The sequence below is a fragment of the Ixodes scapularis genome, unplaced genomic scaffold (assembly GCF_016920785.2).
Source record: "Ixodes scapularis isolate PalLabHiFi unplaced genomic scaffold, ASM1692078v2 PGA_scaffold2__306_contigs__length_199485367, whole genome shotgun sequence".
Classification (NCBI taxonomy): Eukaryota; Metazoa; Arthropoda; class Arachnida; order Ixodida; family Ixodidae; genus Ixodes; species Ixodes scapularis.
In genome coordinates this window covers 137,608,570-137,629,687 of record NW_024609857.1, presented here as the reverse complement: position 1 = coordinate 137,629,687, position 21,118 = coordinate 137,608,570, and the positions used below count along the sequence as shown (strand labels likewise).

General features: G+C 43.2%; 1 pseudogene; it reads left to right on the top strand.

The window, feature by feature from the left end:
* Positions 1-6,488: 6,488 nt before the first annotated feature.
* On the top strand, positions 6,489-19,587 carry LOC8028005 (annotated as a pseudogene).
* The last annotated feature ends 1,531 nt before the right edge of the window (positions 19,588-21,118 follow it).

Genomic DNA, 21,118 nt, shown 5'->3' with positions numbered 1-21,118 from the left:
TAATTCTATAACAAAGTTTTGAGTAAAACAAAGAGTAACCTAAGTTTTTGATAAGCCACTTTGGTAATAAATTTGCTATTTTATACATACAGCATAGTGTTCTCGATAGGTCCCCTTTTAATTTGTTCACGTGAGTATTCCAAGTACGTGTTTCATGAAACCGGACGCCTAGAAGCTTCTGTTTTATAACCTGAGATATGGAAGTGCTATAATATATCAGATGTATTACACTATTGTCGTGCTTATTGATAGATCCAAATATAATGTACTTTGTTTTGTCCACATTTAGTTTAAGGGTGTTTGTCTCCTGCCAGGCTGAAAGTTTTTAAAGATAATCATTTCCCTGTTGTTCGACGGACGCTTTTGTATTGCTGCAGAAGAAACCATTGGTATCGTCAGCGTACTTCACCATATGTGGGTAATTTGGGATGTCTGTTATATTATTTATATACATTAGAAAAGGTAGTGGGGCCAGTATGGAGCCCTGGGGCACTCCATGTTTTATTTCTAATTGCTAAGAAGCGGCGTTATCGACATTTACAAACTGTTTACGATTTCGGAGGTAGGACTTGATTAGGTCAGACGCTACACCACCTACACCACGAGTCTGAAGTTTTGAAAGTAAAATATTGTGTTGTATCGGTAATCCGGGGTTTCTTACGTAGTCTCTGATTTCGCTCAAAATTTGCTTGCTCAAAATTTACTTTGGTAGCTCGCTCCAGCACCAGCGCAGCATCACCAAACAAATGCTCTGCAATGTCTCCTTTTAGACTGCCCGCTCGACCTGCAAGGCTGCCTTCCCCTGACCTCACGGCAATGAGAAGCGTGGGTATATTAATGCGGAACCATTAACTGCCCCATGGAGCAAGCCGAGGTCATCAGTTTGAAGCGCGCCAAAGGGCACCTTAAATCCTTTCTTCAAGCGAAGCCAGCTCCCAGCTATGACACCACGCGAAAAGCCTAGAAAACGCCCCCCCCCACCCCCCCACCCACCCACCCTGCTATGGTGCTGCGTGTCCGCGAGGAAGCGGCTCCGCGCCCAAGGTCAGCGCGCGCGCTCGACCGTCGACGCAAACACGAAGCAGAGGACCGAAGAAAGCGGAAGAGCGGCGTGCATGCGTTCTCATTCGCAACTCATAAGAAGTGTTTAGGCGCACCTCGAGATTTTTTAACGTTGGTTCTGACATTACTTTCACTTGCCAATTTTCCAAGAACTATTACGAATTTCGAGATACTAAATAGCGTTCCCGGATGAGTAAATTCCGGTGGTTCCGAAAATATAGTTAGTTGGGGTAATCCAAAGCAAAGGAACTGTGCTAATTGTTGCAGCCCGCGGTTTTCTGCTTCTGATGGCATCCCATCATTCGCAGATCAGCATTGAAAATAGATTTCTAGGCTCGACATCAATTTATGCACTTATAAACTAAACCAAGTGACATGGTCCTGATTCGCAATTGACTATAACGTACCCAGGCTCTACGTTCCACTACTTTTTGATCACAAAGCGAGAGCAAAAAAGTGCATTATCTTCGGAAGACCATTTATCTTCAAAGCTCAAACAAGTTATCAGAGCTCAGCTCAATTGTATCATTATTCCATTATATTCTAGAAAGTAAAAGACACATTTCTGAATTGAGCATGATGGTGAACATCAGACTGAGGTAGGAAAAGAAAAACGCGAAAGAAGACTGAAAAAGAACAGGCAACATCTCGAATTCAGCTGTAAAGTTTATTTCGTTCAGTCCTTATATACCTCGTCTACAAAGTCGTCACTACAATCACTAGAAGCAAGAAAACCCCACGACAAGAAGACACAATAAAACAAAAGGTAAAAAGAAAAGCCGTTTAATTTTTTTTGTAATAATAAAACAAGCCCTCTCCGCCCATTACAGTTACATAACACTCCAGAAAAAAAAATAATAAACCTTACAGGTTATAAATAAACATTTTAAAATAAAGTGAAGTACAATACGAATAGCTGGGCACACTTCTGCTGTCAGAAACAAAATAGCTGACTACAAATTCAATGCATCAGAAAACATAAAAAAGCACGTACATACCAGAGCGATTACATTATAAAAAGTTTAAAAGTTTACATAACAAAAAATAGAAGCACTATTTTGGGTACCAAACAATGAAGGAATTAATCATTTCCATGTATTCATAACAGTACATCCGGGAACATACAGAGTATGCTCAGGTTACATGCCATTACTCGATATAATGCATGATTGCGTACTTAGTAATTTTTAATGCTATGCTTTTAATTATGAGAACACATTTGACGTTGGTTTTATATTTAAAAAAAAGCAGTCTAAATACTTACGTTCCCCTTCGAAGATATCGAGAAGAGCGCTGTTTTGGTGGATAAGTTTTTGCATGCCATAATTCGTTCGAATCTGTGGGGTTCTTTTTGAAGCTAGCTCTACTAATAATCGCCGCCCGGTCGGTGTGCGTTTCGCTCGTCACCCAGGGAGTGATATAACAACGAGAAGACAGCAAATAGGTTTACTATACCTTCCGGTTCCCCGTCGTCGAGAGCCATGAGTCCGTGCCCGCCGACCCTTGTTGTTGCCCGTCGATCAGAGCTCGCAGTCGGCGTTCGCGTCCAGGCCTGCGGATCGTCCTTCCCACGCCAGCGCTGCGTAGGCTAGCTGTCCAGGGCTATCACAGCCCGATTCTCGCTGCGGAACCACCCCGGGATCTTCATAGACTAGGTCGGTATGGCCAGGGGCCGCCGTTTCCACTGGTCTTGCTCCAGACCTCGCTGGTAGACCGCTCCGGCGTTCGCCATGGGCCAGGCCAGGCAGCCCGGCTCCGTCATTCCTGCCCAGCTCCAGCCTCGCTCAGCACGCACTGTCTCGCCCCAGCTAGTGACTTCTCCGCCGACCGCTCGTCACGTGCCCTCGGCCTCGTCTTTCACTCTCGGTTCCCACAAATCCCAGGCATTGGTATTTTCGTATGCCGAAAAAAAAAAAACAGACTTTATCGTCCCGCGTTTTACTGAACTCTACGTAGAGCTTATTTTTATAAATAAAGTTTCTTAATGTAACAAAAAAAACCTGGCCTGCATTCAGCATATGTTCTATTACTTAATGCGGCCCACAGTAAAAGTACGGTATGTTTCCATGATAGTCAGCACACATACGTATAACTTTATTCTCCAACACTGATAGTTGATGATAGTTTCCTTTTGTTGTGGTGCCCCAAAACTAAATGTCATATGAAAGGTGGGAAGAGAACAAACAAGGAATGACAAAAGCATTTTTTTAGCCAGAGCGGAATTACTTTTGCGATTATGTGCATGCACCCAACAGCTCAGAATAGTTGCGTTTTGATGTGACTGGACATGTGCATTCCACGTAAGCTCTTCATGAAATTAAACGCCAAGAAATATTTGTGCTTTTACTTGTTCTAGGGTTGTATTTTTTTAATTTTCTAGTGACAGCGTCATTATTCCGCTGTTTGTAGGCCTGAATGTAACATATTCGTGTTACTTCTGCTGCTCTTGACAGCTGCCCTAGCATATAAGATGATTAGAATCCGCTAATCCTGTAGTGAAGACTCAAGTAAAAGGTCTACCTTTTTAAAGATGTGTTTTAATAGAAAACAAACACCTGCATACGAGAAGAATGTCTTTAGAAGCCGCCACATTTTAGGTACTAAAATAATAAAAGCTACACCTCTGTCCTTGGCCCTTCTTTTTGTTTAGCGTCTATTCTGTTATTAACTCAAGAAGACGCGTCCCGTGAGCACGCGACAGCATGTACTAGAGGCATACACACCGTTGTCTTGGAAACTGGTGGATACGGCCGCCGTCAGTTACCGTCCCCTGACTCCTTAAATTTAAGCAACTTACAACGGAGAATTCATGCAGGTAATGAATTAATGTGTATAGTATAAAATAGTACCAACTAGCAAGTTCGGTTCTTCTCTTGCCCTGTAGCGCCACCTGAAATAACTATGGTTAGTAGAGGTCTGCCACCTACACAAGGTTTGTGTAATTTGGAGACTCTATCTTCTTTCTCTTGTGTTTCGGAAAAAAAAATTTCATAAATAATATTAAAGATTGACCTGTCCGATTTATAGGATGCTATGGGCATGCAGGACCGGTAATTAAATTGGTTCCCATTGTGCATACATGACCTGTACTTATACAAGACCTGTATGCATAAGTATATATAGATCCAATTTATATGTGCGTACAGGCTTACCTATTTGCAAACAGTAGGCAGTGCGCAAACAGGTTCGACTATTCGCATGTCGTTGCTAGGTGAAACCACCTAAATGGTATTCTACAATTGCCCAAAAAAATTGAGCTTATCAACAGTGAAGTAAAATCTGCAAGATACGCTTCAAAAGTAACTGCCAAGACTGCTAAATATAATAAATACCGATGATATAAACAGCAAGCTATAATATTGAAAACACTGGGGGGCTATTACAAAACCCGCACAACTTCTGTTGTATAATAAATTTTATGTAAGATTGAGGAATTTACTACACCGTGTGCCGTCACTATGTTCATTTATAATTATTTCAAGCTTTCTTTGTCTCCTTTGATTAGCGCGTTTGATATACCAATCTGTTTCTTTCTGATTTCATTTCTCGTGCTAAACATTGACCTCAATGTTGCGGGTTTTTCTACTTCTTGCTAATTCTATTCCTAAGTTTTGTTTTTTCGCAATGGACATTTGACTCTATGTAGATTGTTCTTTTGATTGCGCTGCACAAATGTCAAAGCGGGGAGCTTGTGCCTGCGTCAAGCTGTTCTTGTGGCAGTCTCTTCCATTCATACATGTAGTACCCGATCGAAATGAAATTATCAATTTAAATCAAGCTAAATACAATAAATTGCGTTGCTATTTAGATAATGACGTTATCGGACAAGCACACCGCGCAAACTTTTATCCATTGCTTGTCTCGTCGGTTCTGGTCGAGACGTAAGTTCTGTAAATATAATCACACCCCTCTTGCAGTAATCTTTAGTATGCTGCAGAATATCAAAACAATTGAAGAGTTGTCAGGGTATAGAGACGTTCGCTATATACTTTCCACGCACGTGTTTTTCTTTTTGAAAACACCCGTCCGGTCGGGAGCGCCGAGAGGCTAATAGCTAACGTTATATGTCAATTTCAACGACGAGAGTATTTAAGAAATTATCGAAAGCTCTTATAAACAACATTTTAATACTTTACCGATGTATCTATTTTACAAACAAAAAAATATACAATACTATTACAAGCTTACCTTCCGACAGTAACATCCGGCTCCTTGTCGTAACACCATTACGGTGGAGTTCTTTCCGTCGTGCCAGGAAGTGAAAAAACAAAAACAGAAATAGGCAAATCGAAAATTAAATTGCTTAATTGGTCGAACATATTTTTGCGGAAATGTCATACACAGAACCTAGTTTATTCTCAAAATCTGAATAGATATAAATTTTGAAAAATACGAAGATCTGTGCGCCTAAATTAGCACAGTATCTTTACCTCGTCTGAAAAAGCATGCAAATCAAAACTCCCACCAATACTTTGACATTTTGGAGAGGTCTTGATATTTTTGTTGCAGATTACATTTGTGGGTTCCCTGTGTACCATGTATATAGATATCGCTTTCTTTATCTTATGCATATCGAGATTCTTAAGATTATTTCCTTAAGATATCCGCCGAGGAAATGTCGATGAAATTTCGAAATGGTATCCGGTGTACCCGTATTGCATACCGGACCGCCAGGTCAACCCCCAACTGCGTGGTTATCGGCCACTGGTACGGGATGTGAGGAAGTTTTAGGGAACCGTTCTTGCAGATCCGATATGGTTCGATGGGTCCTCCGGTACCAACTGCATATGTGCGAGTGTTCTGCGTTAGCATATGAGCAGTTGTTACCGGACGTCCCATCGTACTGTATCGGATGTGCAAAACAGGTTCCCAAAAGCTCCGTATCGGATTTTGTACGAAGATAACAGTACCGATACGAGGACGCCGGTCGCCTGCCTATATGAATGGTCGCCGATAATATCGTACCGGCGTTGGCTCATCGTTTTAAGTGGCGACAAGTAAGCCCATGTCCGCGGCCGATATCAGATAGCGGGTGACAAGTAGCCTGTACCGGCGACCGGTATAAGTTTGGGAGTGGCCGGTGCGTGTATTCGAGACCGGTATGGACATTTGTAGACTGGTCTAAGGTTGTACTGGAGTTTTATGTCGGGTTATTGCGAAGTTAACTTTTCATCTGACATCCCCCGTCTTTTGACATCTGTTTTCATACGCACTAGATGCTACACTAGACGGGGAGGCCGGGGAAAGCATACACGCCTCTGTGGGCGAGATTTTGAGATAAAAAAAATTAGGATTTTATTCCGAATTATCAAATCATTCAATGTTGCTGTGAATTGGGGAAGTATGTATCTTAACCTCATAATTGTTCGTTTTCAGGAGTTACAGTTTGGACCTTTTGGGTACCATGGATTCCCAAGCTCTAAGGGATGTTTACAAAGAACAATTTCTACCTCGGCCGTATATGGAGATGTATGGCCATTTCACAGGGGAGGCTTCTACTTTCCATAAAGAACTTCATGATATATTTCGATCAGGTAAATTACATTTTGCGTTTGGACTGCGAATTTTTCTACGTTCCAGAGTTGCACCTAGCAAGCCTACCGAGTGGGGAAGATGTAAATGTGTTGGCTGTTTTGTGTGCTAATATATGTACGCGCACGCTGCATCTAGACGTCACGTTGGTAAAGAGTGTTTAGTGTGTCGTCACCGGTGGCTGTTGGCGTGCTGCGACCGCGCCGCAACGTTAAAAGAGATCTTTTTTTTTTTTTTTTCTCGCAGCGGCGGGGCGTTAAGGCGAGAGGTTCACAAGACGGCGGGTTCATGAAGTTAAAAATCGTCAGCGGGTTTGTCGCGGAATATTCGACGCATGTTCTTCGGACAACGCGTGGCGGTGAGCTATAAATACTTGCTGGAGCAGAAGCCGCTTATATCACGGAATGTTAGTGCACAAAGCACGACATTAGTTCTTCGTGTACAACAGTATGGACAACAGAAGCCAACTATGCCTTTTGTATTAAAGTTGTACGGCGTTACGCCTAATAGCACATATGTTTTGAAATAGCGAAGGTACCTACGTAGCGCGCGAACTGGCGTCGAGCTTTCTACCCCAACAAAAATGGTGTTGCGCACCCGCCTATATGTATCTCGCGCGGCCACGTTGATGTGTCCAGGCCGGCTTTGGTTGGACAGCACCGACGCCACTTCAGCAATTCTTTATTTATCCTCCCTACGGTTAATGGCACCGACGGAGTGTAGTGTACGTGGCATACCTGACGTTGACCACTGAGCGACGGCGCTATGAAAACGTAAGACAACATATAAGCCATTTGCGGAGTGAATGGTTGTGGTGCCAAAAGTCCTCTAAGTGTTAACATTTCACTTGTGACGTTGGCGAAACTGAGTTCAAACAACTGAGCCGCCGATTTTTTTTCATATTCTTGTGTGTGTAGCATTACATTTCCATAAAGTGCACCCGCTCTTCCCAAACTGATAAAGTAGCAGTACACACTGACTTGAGCATCATTGGAGGTTCTCATGTGCGACATTAACCAGCTTCATGTAATTTAGTAAAAAAACGATTCGTGAGGACGCTGATCTTTATTATGTCATTACCGGCCTCAAGATTTCAACGACTGTTAACATACTATAGTGGCAAACGCATTCCTTTTGCTTGGCCGCACCTATAGTCGAGAGTTCCTTGAGCTAATTGTTGCTTTATCCTGATATGTGAGACAGACAAATGCGAGTTATTGTTTGCAAAAACCAATAGAAAACATTCAAGCACCATTACGATTGAAAGTTCCGGCAGGAATGCTTGCAAGTTCCCAGATGGACACGGATGTCTCTTGGCGGAAGAATGTGACCAAACCTGCCGGAAAGGAAGACATGTACATGACGCTATAAAGGAGAACACGAAAACTCGCCCTCGTATAATGGGGCGTGTTTGTGCCAGAGGGCTGTCGTCGGTTGTCAGTGTGAAATGCCTCCCCCCCCCCCTCTCCAAACTCCACGGAGCAACCTTGCGCTTCTTTCCTGGTTTAAAATATTTAGGAGGCAATAGACGGCTGAGTGGAGTGAAAAAATGCGCTCCTGTATGTTCCAAGAGAAAACAACATTTTCTGCATATGTGTGCATATATGAAGTTCTGCCCGAAAAGCGTTTATGAGGTCTCTTCTCGCTTCTTTATCTTCAGGCACAGAGAGAAGGCCACTTAACTTCACATCGGAAAGGATTTGTGAATATATAATTACAATTGGGGGAGGGTTTCATGGCGCTAAATACAATTTGGGCCAAAGTGCCCCAAACGAGGTTATATATTCTATTATTTATTATGTCGTGACTTGACAGAAATGTGTTACTTTAGATCCGGTGTAAAATGCCAGTGATAGAAATAAAACCATATACACCACTACAAAAACATTAAACAATGCGTGGAACATTTTTAAGCAATTTTGTACACCGGTCAACCCAACTAATTAAAAAAATGACCGCTCAGGCGAGGTAGATTCGAAGGCACGCGAGGGGCAAAGGGTTAGAGATTCTGCCTACTCTAATTATAGCTGTGCACCTCTGAAAAAAGTTTGGGACCAAGTGCGAAAATTCGATGGTCCTTACTGAGCATTTGGGTCCCACTCTTAAGTCGAAGTGGAATATGTCCAACGATCCTGGAGAAACAGGCAGACATCCAAGATGAACCCTTCGATTTTGTATCGAGTTCTGAATATTATACTCAAAATCTCCAGCGATACAAATATCCGGCAGAATAAAAGATTTTGACTTCATCCGTGGCTGCGAGAGAACCATATAATGTTCCATTCATGCTACACGAACTTCAAATGGCGCTTCGTTCATCCAAGCAGTTTGCCCCTGGACCAGATGCAATTTATTATAAAGTGCTTGAGCATCTTCATCCATTCACCCTGGAACTGATCTTGTACCTTTTTAATTGATTTTGACTCGAGGGTTACTTTCCACCCTCTTGGAAGGTTGCTAGCATCGTACCAGTGCTGAAGCCAGGCAAGAAACCCCCTTGCTCATCTAGTTTCAAACCCATAGCTGTAACTAGCTCTATTTCGAAGACTGTGAATCGGATAATTAATAAGGTTTTTAGGTTTTATTTGGAGAGAAACAACCTACCCGATAAGTACAAATGGGGTCTTCGTTCAGCTCGGTCCACTGTCGATCATATTGTTCATTTTCAGACAACTGTGCGGGAGGCATTTTCAACCGACAAAAATGTTTTGCTGTGTTCTTTAATTTAGAGTCGGCTTATGACACGGTCTGGCGCTTTGGCATACTGCAAGACGTGTTCAGTTTAGGTGTTCAAGGTCGCATTTCAGTTGCCATGCAAAGTTACTTGGAGCACCATACTTTTTGTTTGAAGATACGGACAACACTTTTCAGACTTCAGATAGGAAACTGGAGTCCCCCAGGGAGGAGTGCTCACCGTCACTCTTTTTATCGTTATGTCAATTTCAATTTGCTCGTGTAATACCGCCTTCAGTACAATATTCTATATATGTGGACGACCTGCAGATCTCCGTCTCGTCCTGTAACTTGTCGATTTGTGAACGTCGGGTTCAACTGACGTTAAATAACTTAATCAAATGGGTTGATGCAAATGCTTTAAGATTTTCGCTCAAGAAAACAACCTGTGATTGTTTTTCTCTTCGGCGTGGAATTTTCCAGGATCCATCTATGAGTATGTGCGGTACTCCAATTTCAATAAAATAATAATACAAGTTCCTGGGTCTCACATTTGGTTCAACATTGACATTCATTCAACAGATTAAGATCCTTAAACTGAAATGTTTTAAATCTCTCAACATTCGAGAGGTTTTATCGCATGCGTCATGGGGCTCGGACCGACTGTGTCTATTAGGCATATATCGCTCTGTCGTTCGTGCCCGGCTTGACTATGGTTGCATAGTGTAGGGTTCTGCCCGGGCATCGGATTTGAAAGTGTTGGACGCCATTCATCATCAGGTGTTGCATGTACAGAGTGTTACAAAAGAAACTTTACAGGGTTTTTCTTACCGCAACAATAAACTAGGCATCGCCGAACGCTCATTCTCCGACCGAAGGTAGCTCAAGAGGTCACAACCAGATGCCAAAGTTTCAGCCCGATCCGAGTACTTAATCAAAAGTAAGAAGTGATTTTCTGAAAATTTCAATGGGAAAATGGAGCTCATTTTTGCCCGTTTTCGGTTTTTGGTGCCATAGAGCCCCATGTATTCGAAAACTCCGCCGGCTGCCTTTTTCCCATTGAAATTTTCAGAAAATCACTTATAACTTTTGATTAAGTTATCGGACGGATCGGACTGAAACTTTGCCATCTCGTTGTCACCTCTAGCGCTACCTTTGGGCGGAGAATGAGCGTTCGGCGATGCCTAGTTTATTTTCGCGAAAATAAAAACCTTTGTAATTTTTTTATGTGACACTTTGTAGAAGCTAATGAACCATTCTTGTAGCATAGACCATTCGCACTGGGTTTTACGTACTCCATTAAATTTCGCTCGGTTCCTGAGCACCCTGCTCGAGATAATAAAAAAAAAAAAAACATTAGTTCTAGAGAACATTTCAAAACATCCCCTTTATAGTTCCTCCTTTTTAAATTAGAAATTGTAGATCAGCAGAGTCTGTTGGAATGGATGCAAAAGATCCAGTAGTCCAACGCCCTCCTCATATCGCCCCATGTGACTACTAAAACACTCACTGCGACTTTACACTTACTAAACATAGTAGCAATATTTTCAAAAGAAGTCATGAAGCCTTGAGTTTTGGAACCCCAACAGAAATATCAAGAGTATGCAATTTTCTATATAGACGGGACAAAAAACGAGTCCACTGTAGGCTGCGCTATGATTAGACCATCCGTTAAGCGAGTAAGTAGGATCAACTCAACCACCACCATACTCACGGCAGAGCTCTATGGTCTCGTATTGGCGGTCGACTATAATGACCAAAAAAGGTTTTCTCGCTCAGTAGTATAAACTGACACTATGAGTTCCTTAAATGCAGTCATATTACTGAGACGTGTCACAAAGGCTCTTGTATCTGAATTTCAGACCAATATTTGTTTAGCCGCAAACAGCGAAATTCACATAGTTTTATGCTGGGTGCCTACTCATGTTGGCATCCCGGGAGATGAAGTAGCTGATTCTCCTGCAACTTCTGCTAACGAGAGACAAGTAGACTTGCATAAAATACCTTATAAAGACCATCACAAGTATTTGAAGCAGTGCACTTGACTAAAGTGGTCACTTCAGTGAGGTGCTGAAACGAACAACAAATTACATGCAGTAAAACCCTACATAAGTGAATGGAAAAGTCCAGGGCATCGGGAGTGCTTCTACAAAGTGGTCCTGTGCCGGTTACGAATTGGCCGTACGCGTGTCAAACATGGGCAACTCTTGAGTGGGGACGATGCTCCAGTGTTACAACACTGTAACATAACTTTAAGCATTAAGCACATCCAAAATGAATATCGCACATATGATCAATGCCGCCATAAACAAGTTTCACAGTATATACAGAACATTTACCCCTGCACCTAGCCCTGCTTCTAGGTGATAAACCGCTCTTTTCACACATTTGCATATTTAAGTTTTTCACTGATATCGGTTTTATACACCGACTGTGATTTTAATTCCCACCCCTAACTGATGGACGTATTTTTTACTCTTATACACGTGCATGCTCATATTTTTATGACGTCACCAGCTACTAAAGCACTTTCTTCTCTTTAACACTTCTACTGAAATAGCTTAGACTCTTGGCACATTATAACCTTAGATGCTCATCCGTCATTAACCTCCAATCAACAAATCAGCAAACGAATTTTTAATAGCGGTGTTCTAGGCGAAGTCCTGAGTACCGCCAGCAGTGCATAATTGTCTGAAGCGTCACCGCGTGTTTTGGTTCATTGTCTTCCGCGTATGCGATTTAGTGACCTACAAGTTCAGTTATGTAGTGAACTTTAACGACCTGAATGATTCCTGCCTCTAAGGACTGTATTTGGCATTCATGTTGGGTGTCATGATCATCAAGTTCTCAAGCTTTGCGGAAGCAGGGCGGCATAAATAGATGCCAACCAACAAAAGAGCTGTCTCTTGTCTGTTTTCAAGAAACGGTCAAATCTTGTCAAGTAGCTTTTAGATACCTTGCCTGTAATCCATAATTTCTTGTTGGAATTGTAGGTGCAGTAAATGTTCGAGTCAAATGTCTTCCCAAATCACCGTTGTCACTCCGCCTTAGCAGCAACGATCGGCTTACACTTATGAACCCCGCTGGCGTTACACATAAATCCCACAATATTTTTTTTTGCTACGTTTTGCTACAGACACAGGTATAGATGCAAGTTTTAAGTAGGATTTAACTTGTAGAAAAAAACAGGACTAATGAAATATGTAAATGTCCAATGGAGAATGCTTAGGGAGGGTGTCTGCAAGATGCTTCCGAGCATCGGCAACTGAGGCTGCCCTTTAAGCTCACACCCTCTCCATAAATATAACGGCTTGAAATTCCATGGCTTGATTATTAAGCCTGTCGAGCCATCCTCTCGAGTAGTTGAAGTGCTGAATTCCTTCATGAAGTCCCGCGAATTATGGATATCAAAATTAATTCAAGTGAAAGGTACCGGTGGTTTACTTTTGATACTCAATTGCTTAAGAACGACTGCAACGAAAGTTAAAAAAATAAGTTTTAGAGGCAGAACAGAGATATAAAGAAGCCTTATAATACCGTGTCTAAAAAAACAGGATTATAAGGCACCTAGTGTGGTGCCAAACTGTTTCTCCTTGTGTTTTAGCATCTTGTTGCTCACAGCATCGCACATATAAGGCCTTTTAAAGAGCGAGACATCTACGGCTTCCTCCAGTTGTTCAATATTCGGTGCTCGTTGACGGAAAAGGCTTGAGTAGGATTTTGCCAGGCTCATCCACTTGTCGCAGCCTTTTATAATTCTATGACCGTTCGCGAGATCAATGCCAAGGTTTTTCTTGCTCCACACTCACAAGCTGCCAAATGCAGAAAATGGCACACCTTTGATTTCGCAAATTATTTTTTTTTTAATTGAGCAGAAAGCTCTGTTTGTTTGCGTTTGACACATGCCATGATCTCTGAACGCTTCCGCTTCTCATCTGACATCGTCTATTCCTCTCGCCTTGCCTTGCTCCTATCGCCTTTCCTCTCCTCTCGCCTTGCCTCTCCTCTCACCTTGCCTCTCAGCTTCGCCAAGCGTGTTCGGCTTTGATTCTTCTATGTAATTCGACTGCAGCACCCTGTCTCGCCCTTGCGGATTTAAACGTCATCTGGCTTCACGCGGGCCATTGCAGGTCACCGCCGCTCTTCCCACCACACCTCTGGGGAACACTATAGTCCAAAGTGCGGCTTTCCATTTCAACGAGTACTGAATTGCATACCGAAATTTCGGTCCCCCCTAATTTCTTTCATAATGCTCCGAGTTCCTTTTACGGGGGTCTATATTACCGAGACATGACTCTAGAGAAACCACTCCAATAATATGCAAAGGTTCCTACGAGGTTTGCATATAAGTGCCTAGAGTGGATTCAACTGCTTCATATGGGTCACGTGTATTATGTGCCGGGTTTGCGTTATATGGCGCGAAGAGATACAAAATGCGTCAAGCGTTTGAAACGCTTTAAGCGTCTCCGCCTCTCTACCAGCTATTTTCGCCGCACGGGACAACTAAGACCTGTAAAACCGTAATGCTGAAATTTGGCCGTCACGCAAAGAAATTTCTAGCGGGCCTAAATTTGAACACTAGTGCTATGCAAGCGTTCGGTTGCGACTCTTCTTTTAAGTACTGGAGCTTAAATCTCCGTCGAGTGTTAATGGAGCGCACGTGTTCGAACTGTGCCCCGTGTTTCTCTTGTTTAGGTGACACCGAAAATTTAGCACTTCAGCTTTACTCTCTAGAGCACATTGCGACAACGTACGCATGCCCAGGTACCATGGGCGGATTTAGGGGGGGAGGGGTGGGGCGGACAGCTTTACCCTAAGGCCCCCAAGGTAACCTTTCTCTTAATAAAATATCGGCTTACACCAGCTTTTTCCAGGAAGACATTATTAGCTTTTGGTGACATAAAAAAAAAAAAACAACTTTAGGCCAACAAAACATATCTGGCCAAAGTTTCGCCCGTAATGCCATCTCCCTGTAGATCCTCCCCCACCCCTCCCAGCCACCCCCCCCCCCTCCCCCCAACCCTGACCCTTAAATCCGCACCTCCCAGGTCCAACGAAGCTCAACATTAGATAACGTTAGCAGGAGCCACAAAAGGTGATGGCCAATGAATTACAAAAGAATTCACATGGTTTTACTTGCGCCCTTTTCCAAATCTAGACTTTAGAGTCTCCAGTCAGCAGTAACGTTCTGCCCCTATCAGGCGGACCGCCTACTTATTCCCGATTCATACGGCCTTCATTAAAGTAGCTTTAACTTAAGTTCCTTTGCGACCTTCATTTTGTAGTTGGTGATGTATTTTGTTTCTCACCTGGCTTAAGTGGGCATATTCATTTAGAGACGGAACGACGGCATGTTTGTGAACTATGATGCTTTTTGAAAATTTGGCAGAAAAATCCTATGCCTGAATTTGTTGACAATGAAGCAGTATAAAACGTTGGTCTGCTTTCTATAGATCTGGCTCAGGGGGAGTCTCTGTTGGATGTAGGCAGTGGCCCGATCCTCTTGGGCGCGCTCTTGGCCTCCACTCGATTCAAACACATCGTGCTGAGCGACCTAGTCGAAGGCAACAGGCTTGAACTCAACAAGTGGCTTGACAAGAGTGAAGATGCCATTGACTGGACCCACCGTGCTGAGCAGATTGCTGCCTTAGAGGGCTACAGGTATGTAGGAGTCCACAAATAACTGTCACAGTATATATAGGGTATCTTAATCATTCCCCTGTTTATACAATTCCCTCCCATCTTGCCGTCGCCTTCGATTATCGGTAAATTCCGCTGAATACCCCGAATATGAGTACTTATCCCTCTGGGATAATAATGAAAACCATTACATATTGACGAGATTTTCATCGTCTAGTTAGAGCTGGACTCCTGTATGAAAGTAAGCGGGTTCATACCGGTAACAGTTTAGTCATATTGGTCGCACGTTTGTCAAAAGGGTCACCCCGTTGGACCCATACCGGCCTCCCTTTTGAGCAATACCAATCACCCCTTTGGGCGAACGGGTCACTCGATTAGGCAAATGGGTCACTCGTTGGGTCAATTGGGTCACTTGTTTGGGCAAAAGGCTCACTGGTTTGAGCAAGCGGGTCGCCCATTTGTGAAAACGGGTGAGCATTTCGCACAAGCGGGTGACCGGTAACCGTCAAACTGCACCGGTTCAATCAAACGGCTCCCCCGTTGCGCAGTGAGCCCGTTCCATACTAAAGTACAGAGCGGCGGGACAGTCATGTCTGCTTGACCCACATGCAGTCTTGGAAGAGCTGTTTTGAATGTCAGTGAACACGTCATCGTTGTAGGTTGAGCAACGACGTATCAATCGCGACGCAAGAGCAGATTGAGCCTCGATTTAGAGGACCGCGCTCGCTCTACTGAAATGTAATTATGCGACTCTCGAGCATTGTTAGCTTGCTGAAGATGCAAGACGTTGCGTTGTCTGTTTACGAATAAAACAGCGCGAACAAGGACACAGGACAGAGAAGAAGCACACAGACGGAGCGCTGACTATAAACTGTTTATTTTGAAAGAAACCCCCAACAGAGGGGTCACGCCAAACAAAAATAACATCACGACACATGACCCTCACATGATCGTTACGACTTAAAGCCTTTCAAAAATGCCAACTCACAATTATAAATATCTATCGAAGGCGCGCTGACACAGTTGTTTTTGAACTTGGAAATGTAAAAGGCCTCAGTTATCTCCCTAGTTTGTTGGTGACTCTGTCTTCTCCAGGGCCGTGGTATCTTCCAAAACCGGAGAGCAGCCACATCTTCCAAAACCGGAGATCGACCGCCAGATTCCCTGGCGGAGATGCCCTAATGAAACACGCGCGTTAACGTAATCTATCATTATACAGCGACCGGTCTGGCCAATGTAAACGTTTTTACAGGTCAGGGGAATACTGTAGACCACCCCCCTCTCCCCCCTACACACACAAGGGTCAAACTTGCTTTTATGCTGCTTATCGCATGCGGCTCTGACAACCGATCCCCTTTCCACCCTCGCACATAAACGTCCCAGCTTGGCCGGTGCTGAGAAAACGACAGGAACATCGTGGCGTTGCGCTACATCCTTTAACCTATGCGCCACCTTATGTATATAGGTCACCACCACTCGGTGCCTACGTAGACTTCCTACCCATAACTACCTCCGGATTTCTCACCTTCCTCAAGAGGCACTCGGCCACACATATAGGATATTTCCATGATAGCCGCCCTCAAAAAGTTTGTTAGCTTGTCTACGAAAACTCGTCGTCATTTGGTGAGGACATGACCTGACGAGCGACCCCCAAAGACTTCTGGTTATGATCCCCCTTTTAACTATTTTTTAATGACTCGACTCGAACGGAAGTACACCTTCCTTCGACCTAGGACAGTAGCACCAGCACAAGTGGGAGTACGAGAAAGTTAGCTTATTGTCTAAAAACTGTAGGATATTCCCAACAGGGTCTTTCCTGGTGAAGTTTAACCCACTGGCATGACCCTTGAACACGTCCAACATGTCTGCAGCCACACCCGCTCTTTTCCGGCCAGAACCAGTTCAGAACACCAAAAAGTCATCTACGTACCTAGATACACGGATGACGTCACCCCCTAAACCTCCGGCTATGCCTCTATCACACCTGGACAGGATACGTCACTTAAAACAGGCGCGACACCAGTACCAATGCATCACCTTGCTTCTGTAAAAACTTCGACCCCCTGTACTCCACAAAAGTGGAACTCAAAAAAACAAAACAAAAAAAACATCAATTTTAAAAATTGTTTAACGTTAACACCACAAATATTCAGAAAAAAAAACAACCTACTCGCTTGATTTAATGAACTCCCACACAGCGACCAACAGCTGTCGGTGGGGAATCGAATAAAACAGATCCTCGACATCAAAAGGGACCGCGTCGCACCGCCTGGGGTTCTCCTCCCTCACGAACTTGACCACCGACATTGACCTGCCAACTATAAAAGGGTCTCGCAAAGGGAGTGGGGTTGGATGCCTCTTAAGGAAAGCTGCTATGTGTACTGGCCAAGAACCCTTTTGTGTTACAATTGCCCTGAATGGCAACGACTATTTATGTGACTTCACTGTAAAAAGCACGTTAAGGTGAAGGCCTCTTCCTTGAACAACCGATGACCTAAGCCTCTCCAGACCAAAATACTGACACCACTTGACTGCCCTCTGTTTGATCTTACTTAGGGTCATATTCTTAACCACATCATAGTTCTTACTGATTGCCTCTCAGGCCTTCACAGAAAACACTCCCTCCGGGACCAGGAGAAACCCTCTTTCTTTGTCAGTAAGCCGTAATTTTTGACCTTCCTCTAAACAAAACAAAACATTTATACCCAAAAGTGGATACACTTAGATAATATATAATTGGGAAGGGTTTTTTTAGGCACATTTATTTCGAGCGCGAAACATTTGGCTTGTCTCACTCTTCAGATGCAGCATCTTTACGTCAGGACCTATTTTTTTCTATGTAGTGGATGTGGGCCATGATCGTCTAGAGAGCAGACGCCGAAGCTTGACTGCCAATAGCAAAAACAACAAAATAAGTTAACCTTGTTTAACATTGTATATTAACGAGGATCGGCCTTAAAACCAACAAAAAATAATCTTTTATTTTAACCTTAACCGAGCTCTACTATATACCCGATTTTTATGTATATTTTTTGATAAAGAATAGTCACAAGAGCAAAAATGTAAGGAGGATTCGGCTCACTTACATAAAATTCGCTAAAAAGCTTGTACGGCTTGACCGAATGTACATCACTGACACCTATTAAAATAACGATACAAAATACTAATGGGAACTAAATATTTGTGAATACTCAAATAGTGTTACAATTGCTTAATGATATGCGCTCATACTACCCACAATCCCATTATACCATATGAAAACCCATGCAAAGAAACACCTGAGCACTAAGTATTTCAAGTGTGGACATTAACGTTTCAGTGCTTCAAGAATATCTCCCTTATCTTACACACTTATATACAGAAAACACGGAAATATTTTATGCCGCTGTGCGCTACATTCATTCAATTGAGATATTCCTAACTAAAAAAATTATTACAAAAAAAGTGGAAGGAAACAACGCTATTTATGCAGTCATGGGTAGTACCGCAATACTTGTATCGCTAAACTTTATGGGGTTATTTTTTATACCTTTTACTGTAACTCGATACATTTATTAATCTACTGTAAGAATAAGTTAACTATTTTTTTTAGAAAATAACTGAAAGTATCTGCAATTATACAGATAATTTTCGCCAAAAAATTATCCTACTTTGTAAAGAACCCAGCGGGTTCGAATACGTGCTGAGGTTCGGCCCCAAATATACACGGCAAAATAAAACAATAACTCAAAACGGCTTAACGGATAATCGGTTAAGGCGTTGCCCCGGAAAGGCGCACGTTGCTGGTTCGATTTCCGCTCCTGGCCCAAGTTTTCGCCAGCTCTCTTCCCCTTTTCCTTCCTCTAAAATTAATGCACCAAATTCAACATTCACCTTCTCCCTTCTTCGTTGTCTATACACACACAGACACACACACACATATATATATATATATATATGTTAAGGCGACGCGACTTAGGCAGAACAACAAGCACTTTTTGGATTGTTAGAATCGATCAAAATCAGTGTTTACATCTCTATCAGGACGCTCTGGCCTTATCTTCCATGGGAATCTCGCGCTCGAGTCGTGAAAACTGAAAAGCCTCATGTCGTACTCCCCCTGTCGGAAATTGCGTATCACGAAATTTCCTATATTGCTAACAAAGTGCCGACGCTTTGTGACACTGCATATACTCGCAGCTATCGACTGAACACAGTGTCACACATCATAGCTGCGTAAAAGCTGACCATTACTTTATCGTTCTGCTTTGCAGCGACATCAAGAAGGGGGCGTTGAAAATACTTGAGCGCACACGCTCGGCCATACGTAAAGTGGTCCCCTGTGATGTTCTGGAGCCCGGAGTTCTCCCGGAGGAACACAGGGAGACGTTCGACATCGTTATGTCCAATGGATGCCTGGAGTCTGCCACAACAGATCATGAATCTTTTAGAGAGGCGCTTCTTAACGTGGGAACACTTGTAAAACCTGGAGGGCTGCTTATCCTTGTGGGCGCGGGTGGCTTAAAGAGCTACCCTGTCGGTACCGCTGAATTTGCGCACGCAAACTTAACGGAAGATTCGTTGAAACAAGCCGTGACAGATGCTGGGTTTCAGATCAAAGTATACCGTCTCAAAAAAGGTGTCTGTTTTCTTGAAAGTTCACAGGAATTCATGTTTCTCCTGGCGGCCCGTAAAGCCTGATTCTGCTCATTGGACTAGATTCACTTTGTGCGCGAGACTTCCTTTTCCTCGGCGCCGCAATTCGGCTCACCCCGTGGGTACCTGCGCAAATAGAGGTTTCAAGATACGGCTTTTTAATAAAAACGCAATGAAGTCAAATAAAAGTGTGCCTAGTTAAATAGAAAAAGACTTCTAAAAGATAATTAATATGCAGAAACTAAAAGACTGCGATACCCAAGTACAGCTGTTGTTGCCAAGGTTTCTGTCTCATTTAGACTTCCACTACTAAGTGGACATACATTTTAGAGAGTAATTTTTCATCTTGTATTCTTGTAATAAAAATTTAAAAGCGACGGTCTATTAGTCATACCCATGTCGAAACATGATAAAACGACGAATATTTTTTGGTATTCTGAAACAGCCCCATATTAAATATATAACAATCTTGTTGCAAGAAAGGCCCATGACTTGATGCTTGTGAAATGACGTTTAATGACCCACGAAGCAATGAATCAAAAACTGTACTCACCCACTTGACTGTAAGGTTACTTCGTATATTCAATGGCCCTGTGATCAAATAGAGAACCGTATTTTGAAATAATATTAATACTTCTGAACTGACGCACAATTTTTTTTTTTTTGTAACTTAGTGCTTTTCAAAAGATATTTGCGTTTTTTTTATTTTATAAATACCTCCGTATTAGAAACTCTTCTTACATACCTAAGGAACAAGCGAAAATTTGTACGGAAGGCTGGAGAGATATATCCCAAAAAGTATTAAGTAATACCCCTATTGAAAATCGCTCTGATGGGACTTCAGGATTTTTTAAAGGGTGTGAGGGGGACTTCAGGAATTTCTGAGATGTTTAACGGGGGCACCGATATTTCTTGGTGGGTTCACTGGTCCCGTCAGAGGCTCTCCTGAAATGTCTAAAGTCCCCTTTACGATGCCTTGAAATGCCTGAAAGCCTGTCAAGAACTTTTCTAATAGGGTCGGGAAAACCTTCAGGCCTCTTGATATGTCTGTGTGGGCAACGGCCCAGGTGGAAAAAACACATTTCGCAGAATTAATGAACATAGCTGCTTATTGTACGCTACGGGGAAAAAAATAAGTATTTGGAGAATGCCGATCGTGTGTGAGTACGGTCAGATTTTTATTACTGCTCTTCTATCAAATACGAGTGGGCTCCTGGACCCGTCTGTCACTGCCCGGGTGTTCGGTCGCGAAAGAGGCTACTGAGGGCGACCGCCCATGTGGAGAATTGACGAGCCGCGGGCCGAGTGGTATTGGCCGAGCGGCGTTTTGAGGCGAACGCAAACCTGTCCGCTCGAGGCGAAATACGTGCAACCATGTATAAAAAAACAAAAACAAAAAGAAAACAAGAAAAAAAGAAAAGAAAGAAAAAAAGAACAAGCCGAGAGCAGTGCGCGCTTTCCAGGAACAGGGACGCACGCGGGAGCGACTCGTTCCGGAAACCGGTCCCCCCACGGGGGACTGTCCCCAAAAAGCAATCGCCTCTCTCCGCCCGGCGATGGGGAGAGGGTGCAGGGC